The 18,834-nt window shown below is 38.8% G+C and overlaps 1 long non-coding RNA gene across 1 annotated transcript; it reads left to right on the forward strand.

Moving 5' to 3' along the window:
• Positions 1-1,093: 1,093 nt before the first annotated feature.
• LOC125961865 (uncharacterized) lies at positions 1,094-10,460 on the forward strand. Its single transcript, XR_007472951.1, has 3 exons — positions 1,094-1,154; positions 6,402-6,441; positions 10,442-10,460. It is a non-coding gene; the product is annotated as an uncharacterized LOC125961865 (long non-coding RNA).
• The last annotated feature ends 8,374 nt before the right edge of the window (positions 10,461-18,834 follow it).

The following is an 18,834-nucleotide window of genomic DNA, read 5'->3' on the forward strand; positions in this document are numbered from 1 at the left end:
TAAAAATAAAAGACACATTTTTCGTTTTCACCAAGAATTTTATTGAACACCGTGTTCACTAACTGAATGAATTTTTTGGCCATCCCAATATTGGGCTAAAACATGCTAATAAAATAATATATTTCACTCCTATTACAGCTCTTTCATCTGTTGCTCATGGAGCACCCAAGTTTACCTTCCACATATCCTGGCCACACCCCTCCACGCCCCCTCCCCAAGCCCACCTCTGTCTTAATGCATTTCTCTTGTGCTCTTCCCAGCTCTACCCTTCCTCCCTACCTTAACCTTGTTCATATTTTAAGTCTAAATTCACGTACTCTTGATGAGCCTTTCTTCCTTTACAAGCTCACTAATTTCTCCCTTCTCTTAACTAACAAAGTATTAATAATTTATACCATACAAGTTATTACTTGCCTGTAAGTTATTTTGAACCCGTATCCAGTTCGAAATTTATGAGTCTCCTTTCTCCAATAAGTTCTTCAATCAATATTGCTCACTACAGTAAAACCGAGGATAATTTATCTTAGTCACCACAAATGTTTAGTGAAATATTGTCCCAACATCTTTCTTAGGGAAGCCAGGCTTATATTTAGTCTGTCTCCTCAATACCCAACACATGGCTAAGTGCACACAATGTATTCATTAAATGCTTGTTGACTTGATATGGGCAACAAATAAATATATAAGGCTTGTAACTAATTTCATTGAATATATTTTCAACATCTTGAAGCGAGAAGGGCTGTGCCTCACTAGAATTAGTGTCTGCTATATGAACCGTGTGTGAGCTTTTCAGAGGGACCCTCTGTAAATTTAAGAACTACATTAAAATTTATATGATGTCTAAGATTTGTTTTCAAAACCTAGGAAAATAAGACTATAAGTTGCTAAGATATAAAGTATAAGGCTAAAACGTTCTTTCCCATAAAAAAATAAGTCAGATACTACTCGCTCCTACTTAAAAATTTTTTTTTTGGTATTTCTCTTATGTCTTTTTTTAACCTTTTTTAAAAATTGAAGTATAGTTAATTTACAATATTGTGTTAGTTTCAGGTGTACAGCAAAGTGACTCAGTTTCATATGTTTATATTCTTTTTCAGATTCTTTTCCATTATAGGTCATTACAAGATACTGAGTAGAGTTCCCTGTGCTGTACAGTAGGTCCTTGTTGTTTATCTATTTTATATATAGTAGTGTGTGTCTGTTAATCACAAACTCCTAATTTTAATTTACATTATAAGGCTGTTGTTTCCTAATTTCTGGGCTATAAAATTTGCTCAAACACAGGACCTGTGATAGAACCTGGGATTATAATTTTAAAGTATTATATTAAAAAATGTCATATTTACACACTGAGATACCATTTACACCATTTTTTAGATCTAAAAGTAGTTTTAATGAATTTCCACTGATCTAAACAAAAATCTTTAAGCACAACAAGTATTTAAGAATTTTCTTCTTCCTGCTAATTAGAGACTGCTAATTCCTGTCTCTGATCCTACATTTGAAAAGAGGAACCATATTTTTCACAAATTTGTATGTAATCATGCAAATAGATAAGACAACTTTGTTGTTTCATATGTGTTTTTCTGGGAAAACTTTAATGAAAAATAAATTTCAAGTGAACTTTCAATATTTTTACTTGTAAATATGGTACATATTCCTTTATTGTAATTTAGTTGTTGACCAAATTGCTGTTGCTGTAATCCCTGACTGTCTTAGTCTATTCAGGCTACTATAGCAAAAATACCACAAACTGGGTAGCTTATATACAGCAGAAATTTATTTCTCACAGTTCTGGAGGCTGGGAGTCCAGAATCAAGGTGCCCTCAGATTCCCAAAGGCCCCACACCTTAATACTGCCACCTTGGGGGTTAAGGATTTCAACATATGAATTGGGGGAGAAGTTGATCATTCCTCTTACTTAATGTTCCATGGTAAGCAGAGGAGTGCCGAGGACCAGCCCCAGCTGAACAGGTTTCACCGAAAGGGGAGACGGAGTCGGCGTGGACAGAACACAAGACACCTCAGAGGATGCAAGGATCTGACAAATTTATTTTCATAATTCCGAAGCTTTTATACTGTGAGGCAATCTCACTTTCAATCTTAAAAACTTCATTCCCACGCCAAAAAATCCCCTACACGAATCATAAAACAAAAGTAATTTACATCAGCAGGTTAAACAAGTTAAGTAATCTTCTTATTGCCTCCAGTCTCTTTCATCCCCTGTGGTTAGGTACATCTTGGTCACATCTAGGTCAGGAACTCCAGGAACTCTGTCTGTGGTTTCCTCATTCTTCTCAGAAGATTAAGGTGTTCTTGTACCTGCACATTCTGCTTGATCAAGCCATAAACTTAAACATATTATTCTGTTAGTGATTAAAAATAATCATACAACATTTCATCTACAAATTTCCTAACCCCACCATAATAATCAAAACAATACACATTATTTTTTATACTTCTAAAAAACCATGGGAGTGGGCATTGTACCGTAAACTTATTGATTAAACCCATCGTAGCATAAAACCTCGCCACTGTAACCAGGTATTTCCCAACATGTTTCTAACTTCACTGGGAGGCCATAACTCTTTCAATTTTTCTTTCAGAATAAAACGCTGCTGCAGAAATGTTCCCACCATTGTATTTCCCCAAGTCCAATGCCCTGGCCTGGGAATAAAACTTTCAAATATAATCATTAAAAAAGCCAAAGTAGCTATAATCCTTCTCTTGATTTTTACCCTAACTTGGGGTTTTTCTTAAACCCCTGCATTAAAACTATACATATTTCCCAACACCAATAGCAATCCTATAAAAATCACCTTAGGCAAAGGCAGGGGAAGACAAGGGGAACCACACAGAGCAAAGCCTTGCTTCCACACAGAGGAAAGCTGTGGTCCACGGAGAAAATGGGAAACAAAGCCCTGCTGCGGCGGGAGAGCAGTTGCCATTGGCCAGGTCTCTTGTCTGCTACCTGGGTTCCCATCTGAGCTGGGCGTGGGAAGCGAAGCAGCCATGGGGACAAGAGACCTCCATCAAAAGGGGTGAGGGTTCAGGCTCCTGCAAAGTGGGGGAGTGAGGGTCTATGCCCCACCTCTGTTGGCCCCCAAGTTCTCTCCTGATGGCCCCTCTGTGACTGTGCCTGTCTTAGGTTGTTCCTTCCCTGAGGAATCTTACCCGTCTCTGGCTAACCAGCCATCCTCCGGGGCCAAGCAGGGAGATGCGAGGTGTGCGAGGTGCAGTGCCCCCAGAGAAGGTCAGTTCTCTGTCACCTTGGTAGCCTATGCCCCCGTGGCCTCCACGCCCAGCACCTGCCCTGGGATTCCCTCGCCAACTGGCGGGGCCCCGGCTCTGGTCACATGTCTTCGGGAACCCAGGTTTCTCCTCCAGGGAGGGCCCAGCTTACAACACTGGGCAAGAGAGACCGATTGCACGGCACCAGCCACCAGGAGGCCTCAACAGGGTAGGGGGAGTGTAAAAAACCCTATGTTCAGGAAGCTTTGCTTTTCCATATATGTGTCTGACAGCATCAGCTTTGCAGAGGAGAACTTTGCCTCTCCATATTTGTACCCGATAGCATCAACTTTGCTTGACACTACGGGTCTCGTCTGTGCTGTAACTCAAAGGCACTTCCTATGTGGCTCCCGACAGAGGAGGTCCCTTCCTGTCTGATGGGTGGGTTCTTCAGAAGGTTTTCCAAAGACCCTTGCTGCTGTTACCGTGTTTCTCCATCATAGTGTTTTGCTCCCATCCACTTGGTGTGAGATCGTATTGGCACATCACCACGACCACCATGTTCCAAACAGCAAGATGGAGGAAAGTGAAAAGGATACAATGTAGAGTTTGCTTATAAAACTTCTGTACCTATCCCATTAATGAGAACGTGGACACCTGGCCAAACCTTGCTAGAGAAATTGGAAGATACAGTGTTTATTTCGGTCAGTTCTAAACCCAGTTAGAAACTAGGAATTAACTGAGGGAAAATAGAACAGTTTTGAAGAACTACCTGTCTCTGCCATACCGAGAATCTTAAATTTGCAACGTGTTACTGGTGAGGTTGACATTTTTTTCATACATTTATATAGTTTCTCCTGTGAATCACACATTAGTGCCCTCTGCTAATGTTTTCATTGGATTAGTTTTTTGTAAGATTTTTATTAAAAACTATTAATTATTGACTACCACATTCATTCAAGTATTTTATCATTTTTGTTTTATTGGAACTTTACAAGCTATGTCATCAAACATCTATGATAACATTTTCATTCCTCTTCAAAAGTTTTCCCCTCCTCAAGATCAGTTATAATATTCATCAATATTTATTTCTAGGATTTACCTTAGTTTATTTTATTTTTTAAAATTTATTTATTTTTGGCAGCATTGGGTCTTTGTTGCTGCGCACGGGCTTTTCTCTGGTTGCGGTGCACGGGCTTCTCATTGCGGTGGGTTCTCTTGTTGTGGAGCACAGGCTCTAGGTGCGTGGGCTTCAGCAGTTGTGGCATGTGGGCTCAGTAGTTGCGGCTCGCGGGCTCTAGAGCGCAGGCTCTATAGTTGTGGCACACGGGCTTAGTTGCTCCTTGGCGTGTGGGATCTTCCCAGACCAGGGCTCAAACCCGTGTCCCCTATATTGACAGGCGGATTCTTAACCACTGCACCACCAGGGAAGTCCCTAGGATTTATTTTAAATTTTAACTTTCACTTATAATTCTTTTTTTTTTTTTTTTTTTGCGGGCCTCTCACTGTTGTGGCCTCTCCCGTTGCGGAGCACAGGCTCTGGACGCACAGGCTCTGGACGCGCAGGCTTAGCGGCCATGGCTCACAGGCCCAGCTGCTCCGTGGCATGTGGGATCTTCCCGGACCGGGGCACGAACCCATGTCCCCTGCATCAGCAGGCGGACTCTCAACCACTGCACCACCAGGGAAGCCCCTCACTTATAATTCTTTTAAAAAATTTTGTAATGAGTTAATGTTTTTAATTATTTTTATTTTTTATTGAATACAATTTTAATTAAATATTTCAAATTTTTACAATATTATATTAGTTTCAGGTGTACAGCATAGTGATTCAATATTTTTGTAGATTATGCTCCAAAGTTATTATAATGTTATTGACTATATCCTCTGTGCTGTACATTACATCCCTGTGACTCATTTATTTTATAACTGGTAGGTTATACCTCTTAATCCCCTTCACCTACTTCACCCATCCCTCCAACCCCTTCCCATCTAGCAACAACTAATTTGTTCTCTGTGAGTCTATTGCTGTTTTGTTATATTAGCATAATACCCTCCGGGTCCATCCCTATTGTAGCAAATGACAAGATTTTATTATTTTTTATGGCCAAGCAATATTCCATTACACACACACACACACACACACACACACACACACACACACACACACAGAGCACATCTTTATTCATTCATCTGTTGGGGGACACTCAAGATGCTTACATATCTTGGCTATTGTAAATAATGCTGCTATGCACATTGGGGGTGCATATATCTTTTCAAATTAGTGTTTTCATTGTCTTTGCTAAATAGCCAGGAGTAGAATTGCTAGATGGTATTGCAGTTCTATTTTTAATTTTTTGAGGAACCTCCATACTGTTTTTCCACAGTGACTGCATCAATTTATATGCCCACCAACAGTGCACCAGGATTCCGCCTGCCAATGCAAGGCACACGGGTTCGTGCCCCGGTCCGGGATGATCCCACATGCCGCGGAGCAGCTGGGCCCGTGAGCCATGGCCGCTGAGCCTGCGCATCCGGAGGCTGTGCTCCGCAATGGGAGAGGCCACAGGAGTGAGAGGCCCGCGTACCGGGCCTCAAAAACTGGAAATGTCCTAGACCTCTCCAGGAAAGGCAACATGGCCGACAGGCAAAGGTCCCTGAGATTCTGAAGTGAACTCCTATCCTCACTCCCTTGCTTGGCTGGGAAAAGTCCCTTGTTGTCCGTCAGCTTCAATTTCCACATCTGAAGTGCAGATAATAATAGTTTAAAGAGTTTTCTGAAGAAGAATTGAGGTGATATATATCCTGACACTGGTAATTACTAGGTACAAGATAACTACTGCTAACAATGTCATTAATACAGAGATGATGTATCGGTAGATTTTTCTGTGCACAGAGAATGTCTCTGCTTGCTGCCTTTGGTTCTGCCTCCCAGAGAAATATTTTCCATGTGTTTGCTCAGAAGAACCCATTCATTGTGGAGAATGTACCTTGGGCTACCTTTGTTTGTTAATGCACTCCTGTGGAGCCGAAGGCATCAGGCTTTCACAGTGGCATAGCCATCACGTCCGGCACACTCCAGCGTGTGTGCTACAGCTGCGCTGGTAAGCGAGCCATTCTTTTTTGTTTGTTTTGTATCCACTTTATTTTTCAATTCTTTTCCCATATAGGGCATTGCAGAGTATTGAGTAGAGTTCCCTGTGCTGTACGGTAGGTCCTTATTAGTTATCTATTTTATATATAGTCGTGTGTATATGCCAGTCCCAATCTCCCAATTTATCCCTTCCCCCACACCGCTCTCTTCACTGGTAACCAGAATGGATAAAGAAGATGTGGTACATATATATATAATGGAATATTTCTCAGCCATAAAAAAGAAGAAAATAATGCCATTTGCAGCAACATGGATGGACCTAGAGATTGTCATACTGAGTAAAGTCAGACAAAGACAAATATCACATGATATCACTTATATGTGGAATCTAAAAATGGTACAAATGAACTTATTTACAAACAGAAATAGAGTCACAAATGTAGAAGACTGATCCATTCTTAAACATGTCCATAAAAGAAGTCAAAATGGAAACTGTGCTTTTGAGAGTGGATATATTTCTGAAGTAAGAGGGTAGATTGAAGAAACTGTCTCAAATTAAAATATAGCAATAGGGTTATAGATATTTGTTTGGAGAGGGGCAGCCGGGAAAGAATCATGGAAGGGATGGAAGTCCGTGTGGATATTGGATAATTAGTAGGGTACTTGTAGACCCAGCACAGGCAGAGGGCACAGAATGAGTCCACATGGCGTGAACCTGGTTTACTGAGAAATAGCACAGAAATATGATTCAGGGGAAAGTTGGTGTTAGAAAGAAAGGGAGATAAAGCACTCTTAACATTTTACAAACTTGTTTATGACTTTGCATTGTATGTTAATATTCCTTGGAAAGCACTCTTTCTTTCATTAGGTTAGTTTTCTTACGTCATATCCAAAGACAATCTGAGTCAAAGAGTGATTCCTGGTTGGGTTACTCTAATTCTCACCTTTAATCAGGCTGTATTCCTTGAAAGTGGATGTTCTGAAAACATGAAAACCAACTCTCTAAATGTATTTTACGAAGAACATAAAGAATTAAGGTGCATCTCTGTTTTTTTTCACTTGTATCTCCACTCTCTTAGTTAAATATACCTTACATTCAAAATAAACATATTAATAGCATTTTATTTCTGTTAACTATATTCTATAATTTGCTCCAAACTCTGAACTGATTTATGTTAAATTGACTAAGATATGTGACCAAAAATAAACTAATATTGTACTTGAAGTTGTGAGTTCGGAGAGGTGAATAGTGGGGAAACAATCATAATTTTAGGTAAAAGGGTCTTTTAAATAGATTAAACTATCACGAAATGAAACAAATAACATCTTTGTGTTTGCTGTTAGTCAAGGCTTGTATCTGACAAGCCTTATTGCTGTAGCAATTGATTTTCTTGTATTCTAAAATAACAAAGGATTTTAAAAAATGTTTTCAGGTAGCCTAAAAAAAAAGGTGATTTATTTTCTGCTAAGTCTTGTTAGCAATCCATGGTAGCAAGGACTGTAAAAGTGCCTTAGACAATGCTTAATTATCTGCTTGAGATGCTCTAAAAACCACCAAAAGAAAAGCATATGAAAAGGAGAAAGTTAATTAACTGGCTGTAAGAACTATATCCACCCAATTTAACTATAACTGACATGTAGTTATCCCGTGTCAAAGCCCTTTAGATATTTATGTATATGAGAGAGAATAATTTTTAGCAAAAGAAATTAGTAGAAAACTAATGGAGAACCAAATAGCTGACTACATGGTTTTATCCTCAAGAAGATTCTAATTTGATCATTTCCCTTTATAGTCTCCTCAATTTGCTTGTCCCCACAAGATAGCCAAATCATGGAAAATAATTCATAAAAAATACTCAAAGAAGGCCTCTGATGTTGTAAGAATACTAAAGGAAAATGGGATCATTATGATGGTTCCACACAAGTCTGAAATTATCAGAGACTAGAAATCCCTGCAGGAGGATTTTGTTTAATTTCCCCGCTGAGTACTGCCTTTCCAGTCAAAGGAAAACTTAGCCTAAGAGCTCTTTCGTCACTTGGAGGAACTTCGAGAAACAGGGAAATTATTTCCTTACGACTAGACAATCATTTTAATGAACTAATTCTATGTTAGAAGAGAGGACTGAGGAGTGGTTTAGATTTGTAACCTAGAAACCCCCTGTGATACTGATGTGACTTAAGGGCTTATGCATCAAGTTAATCTGTGACAGAAACTGTACATTAGCATGATATTTGATGTCTGTCAATATCGCACACATATTTTTTCATGCTGTCTTTGATCTTTCCTGAGGGCTGTGTCAAAAGGGAAATAGCCTCTCCAAAGTATAATGCGTTATCCGAGAGAGAATACATCCAAGTTTAAGGTCCTTAGCCCGGACCATGTGAATTGAATTTTGAATGTTGATTTCATATTTGCTCCAAACATTTGCTTCTCATGCACTTCAACATACAGTAATGAGTCTGAGAACAGGAGACTGTGTTGTCCCTTGGAATGCGACTTGTCATTTAGAAGATCACCATGTATTCCACACTACCTCAATCCTACTGATCCCAAAATAGTGCTTTCATATTTGATCAGTGCTCAGCAGTATCCATTACACCCACGCCCTGATGTTTTCTCTAGTGACTTGGTACCTTCTGAACCAGTGAAATGAATCCATCTCATTTCTGAATGTGACGGCCCACTAACCACTGAGTGGTTTGTTGCCTTCTTAATTCCAACGTAATTAATGAAATCCTCAATTAATTACTTTGACAGAACATCTTATGTTTGTGAAAGTTTAATAGATGTTCTGGCCCTTTTAAGAGTAATTTGACTATTTGGGGGACTTCTGTATTCAAATAAAATCTTATTGATTTCAGCTCAATACAACTGAAAATGTAGTCATTAAAGGGCATTTCCTGCGAAATTTTAGATCACAGGTGTGTGGGCCATCTCTGAGTAGAAGCATCAATTTCTAAAAAATATTTGGTTTATTAGCTCAGGTTATTGACAGTCTCTTGGTAGGAGGTGGGGAACAGGAATGATCAGCTCATAGAATTGGGTTAAGAAGGGGGAAAAAACAATAGGTTCATGAGTTGTAACGAACGCACCATTCTGTAGTGGATGTCAATAATGTAGACGGCTATGCATGTATAAGGGCAAAAGGTATATGGGAAATCTCTATACCTTCTCAGTTTTGCTGCTCTAAAACAATAAGGCTTAAAAAAATGCAGATGGCAAAGTAGCTATAGATATTAGTAAAATAAAAATATAATTCTAAGTATCCACCTCTTAAATTACTAGAAAAAAAAGTGAGCAAAGTTAACAGTAAATACAGTCTTCACAGATTTGGGTAACTTTATTTGCATTGTACAGTGATTTCTTAAGCCCAACTGCAATGAAACCATTTTAAAAAGTGCTGTTAGAAATGGACAATTCGATATCTATTATACTTTTTCTTTATAAGATGACAGGGATTTTTCTCTAAGCAAGTCCCAAATTTGGGGGTTATTACTTTAAATTTCATTTGACATTAAATTTAATTGACAAAATTAATTGGATTAAGAGGAGTTAAAATTCCCCTTGATGGAAATATCGATAGCTTCTCCCTTTTGTGGTTTTTGAAACTAAGTCTTTAATGAACATAGAAGTCAAGCAAGGGCATGGAATCCGTCCCTTAACATCCTGTCATCCTTTTGTGTCTTTGGTTTTTAATGTTCGATTCACTCATGCATCCTATCTTTTTTGAGTATTTACTGAATACAAGAGTCTATGCTGAGTCCTGGTGACACAAATACAAGCAAGACAGATACGCCCTCTGTCCTCATGGAGCTTATAGTCTGTGTGAGCTTGATGCAGACCACACCAACATGAATAGGATAAGATCCAGTGAGGGAAATGCACATAAAATACTTAATAATTACACCCTGGGATAAGTCTTCTGCTAGAGATTTGTATTGACATTATAGCAGACCTCTATTCTTCTTAAGAAAGTCAGAAATGGTGTCCTTAGGGAGCTGACACTTGAGCTGAGTCTCAAAATAGAGGAGGATTTAGACCCTGTTGTTACCATTGAGTCACGAATGTCTCAACTTTATTTCTTTCATTTTTTTTTTCATTCAACAAGACTTAAGTGGAATCCAAGATGCAAAAGGCATTTTGCAGGATGCTACCGAGGCGAGTCAGTCAAGGACTCTGCTCTCAGATTTCACAAGGTGAGAGAGAGAACAGGGAAACAAGGGAGAAAGGGGTGGGCAAATGCGGGATGAGAATGCAAAAGACGGGGCTCTACTCCCATGGGGAGCAGTCAGGGAACGATTCCTGGATGCAGTGACATTGGAAGTAGCTGGAAATGCGGCCCTGAGCTTTTCAGCCCTGAGTAGGTCCTGCTCAGGGCTAGGAGTGTTCTGCTTTATCAGAACCAGGGTTTATCTTAAGATAAAGACCCAGAGATGCATATTTGAGGAAAATTTTAGGAAAGGACCACTTCTCCTCCAAGTTTCTGTCCCTGCACTTGATACAGGTAAAGAAACAAATTACATCACGATCAAGTCATTCCTTTCCATAAAGGCACCAAACTCTACCTAAAAGGAAATACCACTGGATTTAGGCTTAGGAATTTCAAAAATGTCTTTTGGAAAGCCTGAGTCCTGAATGTGTTTTTTGATTAAAACGGTTACATAATGATTAAATTTGGGAAGCATTCAGTCTATAGACCTTTCTTGAAAATTAACTATACACATGTGTATTAAGGAACTTAGAAATCCGGTGGTTAAAAATAAATGAGGAGATATGGGGATATATTTATATGTATAGCTGATTCACTTTGTTATAAAGCAGAAATTAACACACCATTGTAAAGCAATTATACTCCAATAAAGATGTTAAAAATAAATAAATATATAAATAAATAAATAAGCAAGTCAACCATTAAATACCTCTCATTTCCCCGATTTTTCATAGAACACATATTAACACTGAAGGAGCTTTGATATACGTCAGTTATTCTTACACGTCAAGATACTCTCTTTCCCAATAGCAAGCATTAGCTAGGAGAGTGCCTGAAGACACTGGGCTCTGAGGGGCAGGTGGACGATGGAGGACGGGGAAAGGGAGGAAGAAGGGAGGAGAAGAAAAGGGGAGATTTCTGATAAATTGACAATTTTCGGTCATCTCTAATACCTCTAGCTGCTGAAGTATGACAGTTCAGGCTTTGAAATTCTACCTTAGGGTGTGTGCTGTCTTTTATGTCCACCTTCAGCTACTGGAAGTGTCGGGACTTTACTGGCCACCAGGGCTAGGCTTCCTGATGGTTAAAGGCAGTTTCTCCTGGGAGCCTAATAACCAGTTTCTGGTTCCCAGCAGCATCAGATTCTGACAACTGAAGGTGGTAGACACAATAAACTCTCCAGCACAGCTTCCTTTATTTTCACCTTTACCAAAAACCACATGCTGGCAGTGTTATGACATGAGGGGACTGAATTGCTGGACAAATGGATCATATAAAAAATAAAAATAGTCAAGTAGACATGTGAAGTCAAAAAATAATTTTAATCCCTTACGAACTCCATTGAAAGGGAGTTATTGCTAAAAGTAACTATGCTAAATTTTAATTAGATGTGTCCATATAGAAGTACATGTAAGTGGCCCAAAGATAAAGTTCACTTTTTAATTTAATTTAATTTAATTTTATTTTATTTTAAGTCTAGAGAGTAACCGACCCAGACAGAGCAAAAGCATGAAGTTAATTTTTTTATTTTTATTTTTTATTTTCTGGCCAAGCCACACAGCATATGGAATCTTAGTTCCCTGACCAGGGATTGAACCCTCACCCCCTGCATTGGAAGCGTGGAGCCTTAACCACTAGGCTGCCAGGGAAGTCCCTTTAGTGTTTTAATATTGTAAAGAAACACTGGGATAAATATTCTTAGATGTAAATCTTTTTGCTTGCTTTGATTTTTTTTCTTCAAGATAAATTCCTAAGGCGAAATTGCTGCGTCAGAGCATATGAACATTTTTAAACTATAATGTAGCAGATTATCAAATTGCCCTTCAGATATTACGTATCTCACAGGTCCACCAGAGGGTATGTGGAAGAGACAGTATCTCCCCATCCTCACTGATAAATGGAGATTTTTAAAGTGCCAAAATAGTTCTTTAAAAGTCTTTCACTCATAATTTACCCCAAGTCTTACTAGCTTTATTCATATTAAGGCAGTCAGGTGAAGTTTCTTTTTCACTCTTGAGTAGAGCTGAATTTAGGGCTGTGAATTTTACATAAAGGTATTTTCTGAGAAGAGTCTAAACTATACAAACATCTTTTATTTATTAAAATAGTGTTTAATATGGAGACTTCAAATGAGACAGAATAAAGCCATTACATTACTTTTGTCATATTAAGTGGTTATAAAACAGCTGTGAGCACCAGCTTTTTGTTTTTTCTACACATATAAGGGTTTTATTTTTTTTTCTTTTGGAATTTTATTTTATTTTATATACAGCAGGTTCTTATTAGTTATCTATTTTATACATATTAGTGTATATATGTCAATTCCAATCTCCCAGTTCATCCCACCTCCACCCTCGCTCCACGCATTCCCCCCTTGGTGTCCATATGTTTGTTCTCAACATCTGTGTCTCTATTTCTGCCTTGCAAACCAGTTCATCTGTACCATTTTTCTTGATTCCACATATATGCATTAATAAATGATACTTGTTTTTCTCCTTCTGACTTAGTTTACTCTGTATGACACTCTCTAGGTCCATCCACGTCTCTAAAAATGACCCAACTTGATCATAAAATGACCCATTTTATGGCTGAGTAATATTCCATTGTATATATGTACCACATCTTCTTTATTCATTCATCTGTCGATGGGCACTTAGGTTGCTTCTATGACCTGGCTATTGTAAATAGTGCTGCAATGAACATTGGGGTGCATGTGTCTTTTTGCATTATGGTTTCCCTGGGTATATGTGGAGTAGTGGGATTGCTGAGTCATATGGTAATTCTATTTTTAGCTTTTTAAGGAACCTCCATACTGTTCTCCATAGTGGCTGTTACCAACTTACATTCCCACCAACAGTGCAACAGGGTTCCCTTTTCTCCACACCCTCTCCAGCATTTGCTGTTTGTAGATTTCCTGATGATGCCCATTTTAACTGTGTCAGGTGATACCTCATGGTAGTTTTGATTTGCATTTCTCTAATAATTAGTGATGTTGAGCAGCTTTTCATGTGCCTCTTGGCCATCTGTATGTCTTCTTTGGAGAAATGTCTACTTAGGTCTTCTGCACATTTTTTGATTGGGTTTGTTTGTTTTTTTGATACAGAGCTGCATGAGGTGTTTATATATTTTGGAGATTAACCCTTTATCCACTGATTCATTTGCAAATATTTTCTTCCATTGTGAGGGTTGTCTTTTTGTCTTGTTTATAGTTTACTTTGCTGTGCCAAAGCTTTTAAGATTCACTAGGTCCCATTTGTTTATTTTTGTTTTTATTTCCATTTCTCTAGGAGGTGGGTCAGAAAGAATCTTGCTGTGATTTATGTCACAGTGTTCTGCCTATGTTTTCCTCTAAGAGTTTTATAGTGTCTGGCCTTACATTTAGGTCTTTAATCCATTTTGAGTTTATTTTTGTGTATGGTGTTAGGGAGTGTTCTAATTTCATTCTTTTACGTGTAACTGTCCAGTTTTCCCAGCACGCCTTATTGAAGAGGCTGTCTTTTCTCCACTGTATATTCTTGCCTCCTTTATCAAAGATAAGGTGACCATGTGTCCGTGGGTTTATATCTGGGCTTTCTATCCTGTTCCATTGATCTATATTTCTGTTTTTGTGCCAGTACCATACTGTCTTGATTACTGTAGCTTTGTAGTATAGTCTGAAGTCGAGGAACCTGTTTCCTCCAGCTCTGTTTTTCTTACTCAAGATTGCTTTGGATATTCAGGGTCCTTTGTGTTTCCATACAATTTGTGAAATTCTTTGTTCTAGTTCTGTGAAAAATGCCATTGGTAGTTTGATAGGGATTGCACTGAATCTGTAGATTGCTTTGGATAGTAGAGTCATTTTCACAATGTTGATTCTTCCAACCCAAGAACATGGTATATCTCTCCATCTGTTTGTACCATCTTTATTTTCTTTCATCAGTGTCTTATAGTTTTCTGCATACAGGTCTTTTGTCTCCTTAGGTAGGTTTATTCCTAGGTATTTTATTCTTTTTGTTGCAGTGGTAAATGGGAGTGTTTCCTTAATTTCTCTTTCAGATTTTTCATCATTAATGTATAGGAATGCAACAGATTTCTGTGCATTAATTTTGTATCCTGCTACTTTACCAAGCTCATTGATTAGCTCTAGTAGTTTTCTGGTAGCATCTTTAGGATTCTCTATGTATAGTATCTTGTCATCTGCAGACAGTGGTTTCAGTTTTTCACCATTGAGGACGATGTTGGCTGTGGGTTTGTCATATATGGCCTTTATTTTGTTGAGGTAAGTTCCCTCTATGCCTACTTTCTGGAGGGTTTTTATCATAAATTCGTGTTGAATTTTGTCAAAAGCTTTTTCTGCATCTATTGAGATGATCATATGGTTTTTATTCTTCAATTTGTTAATATGGTGTATCACGTTGATTGATTTGCGTATATTGAAGAATCCTTACATTCCTGGGATAAACCCCACTTGATCATGGTGTATGATCCTTTTAATGTGCTGTTGGATTCTGTTTGCTGGTATTTTGTTGAGGATTTTTGCACCTATGTTCATCAGTGATATTGGCCTGTAGTTTTCTTTCTTTGTGACATCTTTGTCTGGTTTCGGTATCAGGGTGATGGTGGCCTCATAGAATGAGTTTGGGAGTGTTCCTCCCTCTGCTATATTTTGGAAGAGTTTGAGAAATATAGGTGTTAGCTCTTCTCTAAATATTTGATAGAGTTCACCTGTGAAGCCATCTGGTCCTGGGCTTTTGTTTGTTGGAAGATTTTTAATCACAATTTCAATTTCAGTGCTTGTGATTGGTCTGTTCGTATTTTCTGTTTCTTCCTGAGTCAATCTTGGAAGGTTGTACATTTCTAAGAATTTGTCCATTTCTTCCAGGTTGTCCATTTTATTGGCATATAGTTGCTTGTAGTAATCTCTCATGATCCTTTGTATTTCTGCGGTGTCAGTTATTACTTCTCCTTTTTCATTTCTAATTCTGTTGATTTGAGTCTTCTCCCTTTTTTTCTTGATGAGTCTGCCTAATGGTTTATCAATTTTGTTTATCTTCTCAAAGAACCAACTTTTAGTTTTACTGATCTTTGCTATTGTTTTCTTTGTTTCTATTTCATTTATTTCTGATCTGATCTTTATGATTTATTTCCTTCTGCTAATTTGGGGGGTTTTTTGTTTTTATTTCTCTAATTGCTTTAGGTGTAAGGTTAGGTTGTTCATTTGAGATTTTTCTTTTTCTTGTGGTAGGATTATATTGCTATAAACTTCCCTCTTAGAACTGCTTTTGCTGCATCCCATAGGTTTTGGGTTGTCGTGTTTTCATTGTCATTTGTTTCTAGGTATTTTCTGATTTCCTCTTTGCTTTCCTCAGTGGTCTCTTGGTTATTTAGTAGCATATTGTTTAGCCTCCATGTGTTTGTATTTTTTACAGTTTTTTTCCTGTAATTGATACCTAGTCTCATAGTGTTGTGGTCGGAAAAGATACTTGATACAATTTCATTACATTAAATTTACCAAAGCTTGACTTGTGACCCAAGGTATGCTCTATCCTGGAGAATGTTCCATGAGTACTTGAGAAGAAAGTGTATTCTGTTGTTTTTGGATGGAATGTCCTATAAATATCAATTAAGTCCATCTTGTTTAATGTGTCATTTACAGCTTGTGTTTCCTTATTTATTTTCATTTTGGTTGATAACTCCATTGGTGAAAGTGGCATGTTAAAGTCCCCTACTATTATTGTGTTACTGTCGATTTCCCCTTTTATGGCTGTTAGCATTTGCCTTATGTATTGAGGCGTTCCTATGTTGGGTGCATAAATATTTACAATTATTATATCTTTTTCTTGGATTGATCCTTTGATCATTATGTATTGTCCTTCTTTATTTCTTGTACTAGTCGTTGTTTTGAAGTCTATTTTGTCTGATATGAGAATTGCTACTCCAGCTTTCTTTTGATTTCCATTTGCATGGAGTATCTTTTTCTATCCCCTCATTTTCTGTCTGTATGTGTCTCTAGGTCTGAAGTGGGTCTCTTGTAGACAGCATGTATACGGATGTTGTTTTGGTATCCATTCAGCCGGTCTGTGTCTTTTGGTTGGAGCATTTAATCCATTTACATTTAAGGTAATTATCGATATGTATGTTCCTATTACCATTTTCTTAATTGTTTTGGGTTTGTTATTGTAGGTCTTTTCCTTCTCTTGTGTTTCCTGCCTAGAGATGTTCTTTTAGCATTTGTTGTAAAGCTGGTTTGGTGGTGCTGAATTCTCTTAGCTTTTGCTTGTCAGTAAAGTTTTTAATTTCTCCATCGAATCTGAATGGGATCCTTGCTGGGTAGAGTAATCTTGTTTGTAGGTTTTTCTCTTTCATCACTTTAAATATGTCCTGCCAGTCCCTTCTGGCTTGCAGAGTTTCTGCTGAAAGATCAGCTGTTAACCTTATGGGGATTCCCTTGTACGTTAATTGTTGCTTTTCCCTTGCTGCTTTTAATATGTTTTCTTTGTATTTCATTTTTGATAGTTTGATTAGTATGTGTCTTGGCATGTTTTTCCTTGGATTTATCCTGTATGGGACTCTGTGTGCTTCCTGGACTTGATTGACTATTTACTTTCCCATATTAGGGAAGTTTTCAACTATAATCTCTTCAAATGTTTTCTCAGTCCCTTTCTTTTTCTCTTCTTCTTCTGGAACCCCTATAATTCGAATGTTGGTCCATTTAATGTTGTCCCAGAGGTCTCTGAGACTGTCCTCAATTCTTTTCATTCTTTTTTCTTTATTCTGCTATGTGGTAGTTATTTCCACTATTTTACCTTCCAGGTCACTTATCCGTTCTTCTGCCTCAGTTATTCTGCTATTGATTCCTTCTAGAGAATTTTTAATTTCATTTATTGTGTTGTTCATCATTGTTTGTTTGCTCTTCAGTTCTTCTGGGTCCTTGTTAAATGTTTCTTGTATTTTCTCTATTCTGTTTCTAAGATTTTGGATCATGTTTCCTATCATTACTCTGCATTCTTTTTCAGGTAGAATGCCTACTTCCTCCTCATTTGTTTGGCCTGCTGGGTTTTTACCTTGCTCCTTCATCTGCTGTGTATTTCTCTGTGTTTTCATCTTGCTTAACTTAGTGTGTTTGGGTCTCCTTTTTGCAGGCTGCAGGTTCTTAGTTCCCATTGTTTTTGGTGTCTGCCCCCTGTGGGTAAGTTTGGTTCAGTGGGTTGTGTAGGCTTCCTGGTGGAGGGGACTGGTGCCTGTGTTCTGGTGGATGGGGCTGGATCTTGTCTTTGTAGTGGGCAGGACCGTGTCCGGTGGGGTGTTTTGGTGTGTCTGTGAACCTAGTATGATTTTAGGCAGCCTCTCTATAATGCGTGCGGTTGTGTTCCTGTCTTGCTAGTTGTTTGGCATGGGTGTCTAGCACTGGAGCTAGCTGGTCGTTGAGTGGAGCTGGGCCTTAGCGTTGAGATGATCTCTGGGAGAGCTCTCGCTGATTGATAGTACGAGGGGCTGAGAGGTCTCTGGTGGTCCAATGTCCTGAACTCGGCCCTCCTACCTCAGAGGCTCAGGCCTGACACCCGACCAGAGCACCAAGACCCCCTCAGCTACATGGCTGCTAGTGTTGGAGGGTCTCCTGTAGAGGTAGGAGGTGGCTGTGGCTCACTGTGGGGACAAGGACAGTGGCAGCAGAAGTTCTGGAAGTACTCCTTGGCATGAGCCCTCCTGGAGTCCCAGGAAGGTTTCTTAAGGACCTTTTCAATGCTGCATTTCAAGTCAACCATATGGAAAGCAAGGTTTTATTCCAACCAATTCTCTTTTTCTCAAAACATGGAGAAAAAGTGCCAGCCACTGCAGACGACAATTTCACCAGGAAAATCCAGTTAGTGATGGTGAAACATTAAGAATGCAGTGCAGCTCAGTCTTTTGTTTTTAAGGTGCAGTGATTTGAGTCTCTCAATGTAACCTCAGGCAGTCTGTGCAGCTGTGGGGCACAAACAGACTTGCAGTTTATCAGGTACTCTTTAGTCTTCAGAGTCTCAAAGGGCAATTCTTTTTTTTTTTTTTTTTTTTTTTGCGGTACGCGGGCCTCTCACTGTTGTGGCCTCTCCTGTTGCAGAGCATAGGCTTGGACGCGCAGGCTCAGCGGCCATGGCTCACGGGCCCAGCCGCTCCGTGACATGTGGTATCTTCCTGGACTGGGGCACGAACCCGTGTCCCCTGCATCAGCAGGCAGACTCTCAACCACCGTGCCACCAGGGAAGCCTTAAAGGGCAATTCTTAACACTTCTTTTTGTGTGACTGAATCAGAAAAGTCTGCAATCCTGTTCATGTTTC

The sequence above is a fragment of the Orcinus orca genome, chromosome 17 (genome assembly GCF_937001465.1).
Source record: "Orcinus orca chromosome 17, mOrcOrc1.1, whole genome shotgun sequence".
NCBI lineage: Eukaryota > Metazoa > Chordata > Mammalia > Artiodactyla > Delphinidae > Orcinus > Orcinus orca.